We start from the raw sequence: 6,536 nt of genomic DNA, 5'->3' as shown, positions 1-6,536 counted from the left end.
TGCCTGTGACTCGCTATCCCTGCCCCGTTGCCTTCCTTCACCATACTTTGTAATTTGTGATTACAATTTGTGATTCCATACTCTTTAGTGCGGTAGTGTGTCTGATTCCCCCTACAGATGACTAGCTCCAGGCAGGCAGCAGCTGTGTCTGTTTTATTCACTGATATATTGGGTACACAGTAGATGCTCAAAATGTTTGTTGATGAAATGTTAACTAGTTTGCCCAAGTTCTCAGAACTAGTGAACTAGAAAATGGTGAGCAGGCAACCAGGCACACCGCCAGCACCTTGCGGCGCGCCTGGGGACCTGAGGCATGGAGCCAGGGACCAGACCCCCCACACACAACTAGGCACACCACCAGCACCAAGGAGCATGCCCAAAAACATCACCTCCATGTAGGTGGCCAGCCCCCACAATAATCATGGCTGCCACAAAAGCAGCTAGACACCACAACCACCACACAGATGGCCCACCAGCCACTGGAGTGCATTGGCACAAAGAGAGTCACCAGCAGAGATAAAGAAAAGAAGAGGATATCTCTCTCCACAAAGTCCATTCCAGAGTGACAGAAGAAGCATCTGCTCTATGATAATATTGGGGGATCTGATCACAACTCTCAGCATTGGACAGATCATCTACGCAACAAATCAACAGAGTATCCATTATTCTTTCAGAAGGAGAGAAAAAATCTAGGGTAATCAGAGGGGGGAGAGGGGGATGAGATTGGACAAGGGGCATAAAGAATAAGTATGATTTATAACAATATATATGCTAGTAATATTGATTTGATCAACATATCTCAACATTGAACCCCAAAATACGTATAATCAATTTTGATTCAATAAAAAAATATTTTTAAATTCATAAAAATAAATTTAAACAAAAAGAAAATGGTGGGCATGGATTCAAATCCAGGTGACCTGACTTCAAAGACTTAACCATCCGCTAAACTAAACTTAATCTCTCTCTTCAAACCCCATTCCTAATCTTTAAAATGGGGCCATAAAACCTGCCTCACAGGAGATAAAGTTTGTAAAGAGCATAGCACTGTGCCGGAGTGTTCAATATATGGTAGCAGTTATTATTTGTGTGGCAACCATTCTCTGATGTGTTTCCCACTTACCAAACCCTCAAGCAAAGGGCAGTTGGTGCTTTGGAGTTAAAAGAGAGTGCATGGAAAGGGAATTAGGAAGCCAAATAAATAGCAGGAATCAAAAATAAACATTGTCATCTGCAAGTGGTGCGGCCTAATGAGTCGTCTTTTACATCAATGTTGTTGTTGACTTTTCTTTTATATAATGGGGTCAACTGAGCTAAATTCAGAGCGAGGCAGCTTCTCTGAATCTTCCATTCAGCACTTCCATTATGGCTTGGTGATAAATTCCGCTGTGAGCCTTTAAGATGAAAGCCAAACTGAAAAGTTAATTAAAGATAAAAATGGATGCTGTCAATTTTACTGCTGAAATTAAATGTATTTTTACAGATTAAAAGGAAAAAGCAAGTATTGATAGGATATTAAAATTCAGTTCTTCAAAAGGAATGATATAAAAAGGGAAGGTCCCCTTCAAGGGCTATTTCAATGGCCTCAATCAAAATGTAAAAGTACAAACTATTTTAATGTAAAGAGCTTTAAGAAAGAAAATTAAGGGCCGGCCCGGTGGCGCACTGCTACAGTGCGCCGCTTGGGAGTGCGGCGGCGCTCCCGTCGAGGGTTCGGATCCCACATACAGACCGGCTGTTCACTGGCTGAGCGAGGTGTGGGAGCAACACCGAGGGTTGCGATCCCGTTGCCGGTCACGAAAAAAGACAAAAAGGAAAAAAAAAAAAAGAAAGAAAATTAATTGGCCATTTTTTATTAGACTAATAACTAAATCATGTATAAAATCAAATATCACAAATATATAAATCACCTATGTAAGACTGAGCTGTCTCAATAGAATTTAATAATAGCATATGTATACCATAATGCCACAGACCCAATTACCAATAGAAAACCACAAATTAGCAAGGAAATGTCAATTCTCCTACAAAACAGAGTGAATTATAATGTATCTTGAACAAATACCAGCTCTTGTTAGAAATGAAGATATTATTTTCCATTCAATATTCCATGGCCCCTCAAAGTTGAAAGCTCATAAATCTGGGAGTGATGAATCACATTATGACTTTTTCTTTTTAAGACAAATATGGATTTCTGTAGATGAAGTCCTTCCGCAGATTTACAATTATTTAATATGCAAAAGACCAACATTTGTATCCTAAGTAAAGACAACTTATTGGGAATATATAAATATTTATTGTGTTAAATGATCTGTCCATAGATGATATACTATCGTAAATTTTAAAAAAATAAAAACTTAAAAAGGAAGAAAAAAGAAACGTATGTCCTTATTTAATGTCTGCAAAACATAATTGCAAATATTTGATTCTGTGCAAAAGACAATTTAAATATTCTTACCAAATATATAGCCCGTATCTCTCCCTCAGGCTTTCTATTCTGGAAATGAGAGGTATTTATAGACACTCCTATGTATACCAAAAATGAGTCTAAAGTACAAATTATACTGCAGGTATAGGCTACAAATGTCCCACATGTTTGTGGCTACATACCAGGAGAACTACCATCTTAGAACTCCATTCATTGATTGACAATTTAATCATTCCCAGATTATTCCTACTTCAATACAGGGGTATTATAAAATTATGATTTTCAAAAGCACAAAAAAATTCAAAATTAAATATATTTCATTTCCATGTGTAATTTGTAAACAGCCATGCTATGCTTTTTAGGGAAGTAAGAATAAAATAAAACCAAAATGGAGCTGCTTCTCTAATACAATTTGGAATCTCTGCTTTAATTATCCACTCTTCTAATTTATTTAGCAAGGGTTCACTTTCTCATTTAGTTTTATTTCCCATGGAATACTAATTGATGTCATGGTTTCTATGTGGATAAGAAACAAGACCAGATGAGAACCTCCTAGCAATACAAAAAGCTCCCTCTGAAGGTTAATTTATGGCATTGACTGTTCCAGAGAATTGATTATCTTTAACCTGATTCTAAGCCACCTGATCCAAACCTCTTAAGATTGCAAATCACTTGGTAATTGTCAGTTCCACAGCTGTCTCCACAAGATTCAGTCTTTCTTTTCTCTTCTATATCATGCTTGATTACTTTTAGGTATTCTGAATATTTGAAAACTAAAGAATACGTGAAGAGACCTGTATGGAAAAGAATATTTTGATCCTTGACTATATCTGATCTTCTTGGTCATTGGTGAACCGAAGTTGAAATTGCTTGTGTTTTTAACACACACATGATCTTTCCAATGTTCTGTGGGATAATAGACTGAGAAATACAGGAAGTGCTTGTTTGGCACATTGGGAAGTGCGCAGCCTTTGGTCTTTGGTGTCAGATAAACATGAGTTTGAATCCTCACTCTATTATTTCCTAGCTAATTAATTCATCCATCCATTCATTCAATAAGTATTTGAGAATCAAATATACTCATATGTCAAATTCTAGGGATGACACAGTGAACAAGGCAGATAAATAAGTATTTGAGAATCAAATATACTCATATGTCAAATTCTAGGGATGACACAGTGAACAAGACAGATAATGTCCCTGCCTTTGTGGAACTTACTGACTAGTGGGGGAAGGTGGACAGTAAGCAAGTAAACAAGATATTTTCAGAAGATAAAAACAATTTCAGAATTTGATAAGAACAGTTGAAGAAATAAATAGAAAGTGATGGAGTGAGGGTGGAGGATTCTACTTTGGACTGGGGGTCAGAAAACGCCTTTCTGACAAGGTGACCTGAGTTAGGACCGGAGACCAAGAAAATGCCAGTCATGCAGAATGCAGGGGAAGAGCACTCCAGATAGAGGGATGGCCTGGGTGAGGACCTGAAATAGAAAAGAGCTCGGTGTGAGGGAGCGACCGAGAGGAGTCAGGCACAGAGCATCGTCAAGACAGGGGCTGTGGGTGAGGGCCAGTCGGAGGTCAGAATGAACAGAATGGATCTTATTCTAAGGAGAATGGAAAGCGGGGATTGATTCGGGTTTGTACCGAAGATGATATTATTTGGGTGGGCGGGTGGGGTCCTCTTGAAGCAGAAGAATACGACAGTACAATAACGAAATTGGGTATAAAACTGGATATTTACTTAGAATGAAAAAAATCTCAACAAATTACGAATCTTTAAAAAGTACACAAGGTCAAGGGTTCAGATCCCTATACCAGCCAGCCACCAAAGAAAAAAAGAAAATACAAACATTAAGAGTATCTAGAAATTATACCTTGATTAATGGCCTGACACACCATATAGTACTTTTTCTCCCTACTTTTTTGGCCTTGTTGAGAACTGAATCCTTAGCTTATAATTTTCCACATCTGAAGACTGGAAGCGTTTGCCACAGACTAGCTTCTGACTCCGTACATTTCAAGCTTTGTTTCTCTTCCACTTTTCATAAACTTCCAATGATGGGCACCAAAGAAAACTTTGTCCATGTGGTGACACAACTCTGCCCCTACACCTATTGTCATGATACTGGGTGTGTTGGCACAATGGGTGGTAAGAAACATCCTGGAAGCCATTTCTACCCTGGGATGGTTAACAATAAGTTCACTACACATGAAAGTAACTGCAAATAAATATATCCCATTACACCACCACCCCTTCAATGTCTTCCAAAAGGAGGGGAATTTTGTATGGAAACAGAGACGGTAGTACTTATCCATTGCTGTTAAAACATCTTACTTTTGCAAATTTTACAAAAAGCATATGAGCATAAGAATACACTGTTAGGATCCTTCCCAGGGCCTTGGAAGGCGCTGTGCAAGTGAGGGATTTTGAAGCCTAAGCTTCATTAGCTTCACAGTAAATCAGTGCAATTCTCTGATGGGAAACCAGTGCTGGTTTAAGACATGTGCTCATGTGCTCTGATTTACACATTAAGACCACTCCAGCAGTTAAGGCGAGCATGAGTTAGAGGGGAGAAGCGTGGGGGGACATTATAGAAGTCCAGGAAAGGGATGAATGCTGGCCCTGGAGCTGGGTGAGTGGGCACAAGTCACTCACCTTTTCTGAGCTTTGGTTTTCTCAACTATATAACAGAAAGAGTGCCTCTAAGTCACCAAGCACAGAGTAGGCCCTCGATAACTGAGCACTGTAGTTACAATGCTTGATTTACAAGGTTGTCATGAGAATTAGTACTAATATGCAGGACAGGATCCAGCTGCCAGGGCCAGAACTCAAGGATCAGGGAGAACTCCCAGAGCTGACCAGGGAGGAATCTTCTCCGTAAGGCCCAAGTCCCGAGGCAAACACACATATAGAACACTAAGGGCCATCTGAGCAGTCACAGAGTAGGCAAACCAAATTGACAAACACAGCCATACCTTAGTTAGCCAGAGGGTCAAACCTGTGCACAGTGAAACTCCCTGCCAAAATGAGTAAACATCCAAAAAAAGATACCAGAAATGCAAAAAACCAAGAAAGTACACCACCAAAAGTTAATAAAGCTCAAACTCTAGATCCTATAGAACAAGAAGCCCTTGAAATGAATGACAAGGAATTTCGAGTGATAATCCTAAAGAAACTGAATGAGATACAAGAAAACTCAGCTAGACAGCATGAAGAAATAAAGAAAAATATACAAAACCTGAGAGAGGAAGTGTACAAGGAAATCAATGTCCTAAAAAAAAATGTAGCAGAACTTACAGAACTGAAGAAGTTATTCAGTGAAATAAAAAACACAATGGAGAGTTTAACCAGCAGGCTAACGGAAGTTGAAGAGAGAACCTCTGTACTTGAAGATGGGCTGTTTGGAATAACACAAGCAGAAAAGAAAAAAGAAAAAAGTATCAAAGATATTGAAGGAAACCTGAGAGAGATATTAGACAACCTTAAACGCTCAAATATCCGAGTCATGGGTATTCCAGAAGGGGAGGAAAAAGGAGATTGTATTGAAAACATATTCAACAAAATAGTGGCAGAAAACTTCCCAGGCATAGGAAAAATCACAGATCTTCAGATCCAGGAAGCTCAACGATCCCCAAACGTATTCAACCCAAAAAGGGCTTCGCCAAGGCATGTTATAGTCAAATTGGCAAAACTCAAAGACAAAGAGAGAATCTTAAAAGCTGCAAGAGAGAAGCATCAAATCACATATAAGGGAGCCCCAATCAGGTTAACTTCAGACTTCTCAGCACAAACCCTAAAAGCTAGAAAGGAATGGGATGATATATTCAAAATACTAAAAGACAAAGATTGCCAGCCAAGAATACTCTACCCTGCAAGGCTATCCTTCCGAAATGAAGGGCAAATATTATATTTCTCAGACAAGCAAAAACTGCGGGAGTTCATCACCACACGACCACCCTTACAAGAAATTCTCAGGGGAGTACTGGGATTGGACCCTGAAAGACAATTACCACAGCCATAATAATCCAAGTAATATCAAAACCCACTAGTATAATAAAAATGACAATCATGAAAAGAAATCAAACGAACAAAATCATTAGCGGCAAC

Source organism: Galeopterus variegatus, unplaced genomic scaffold (assembly GCF_000696425.1).
Source record: "Galeopterus variegatus unplaced genomic scaffold, G_variegatus-3.0.2 Scaffold1059, whole genome shotgun sequence".
Lineage (NCBI taxonomy): Eukaryota > Metazoa > Chordata > Mammalia > Dermoptera > Cynocephalidae > Galeopterus > Galeopterus variegatus.
The sequence above is the reverse complement of the archived record's forward strand: the minus strand, read 5'-3'. Positions refer to the sequence as shown.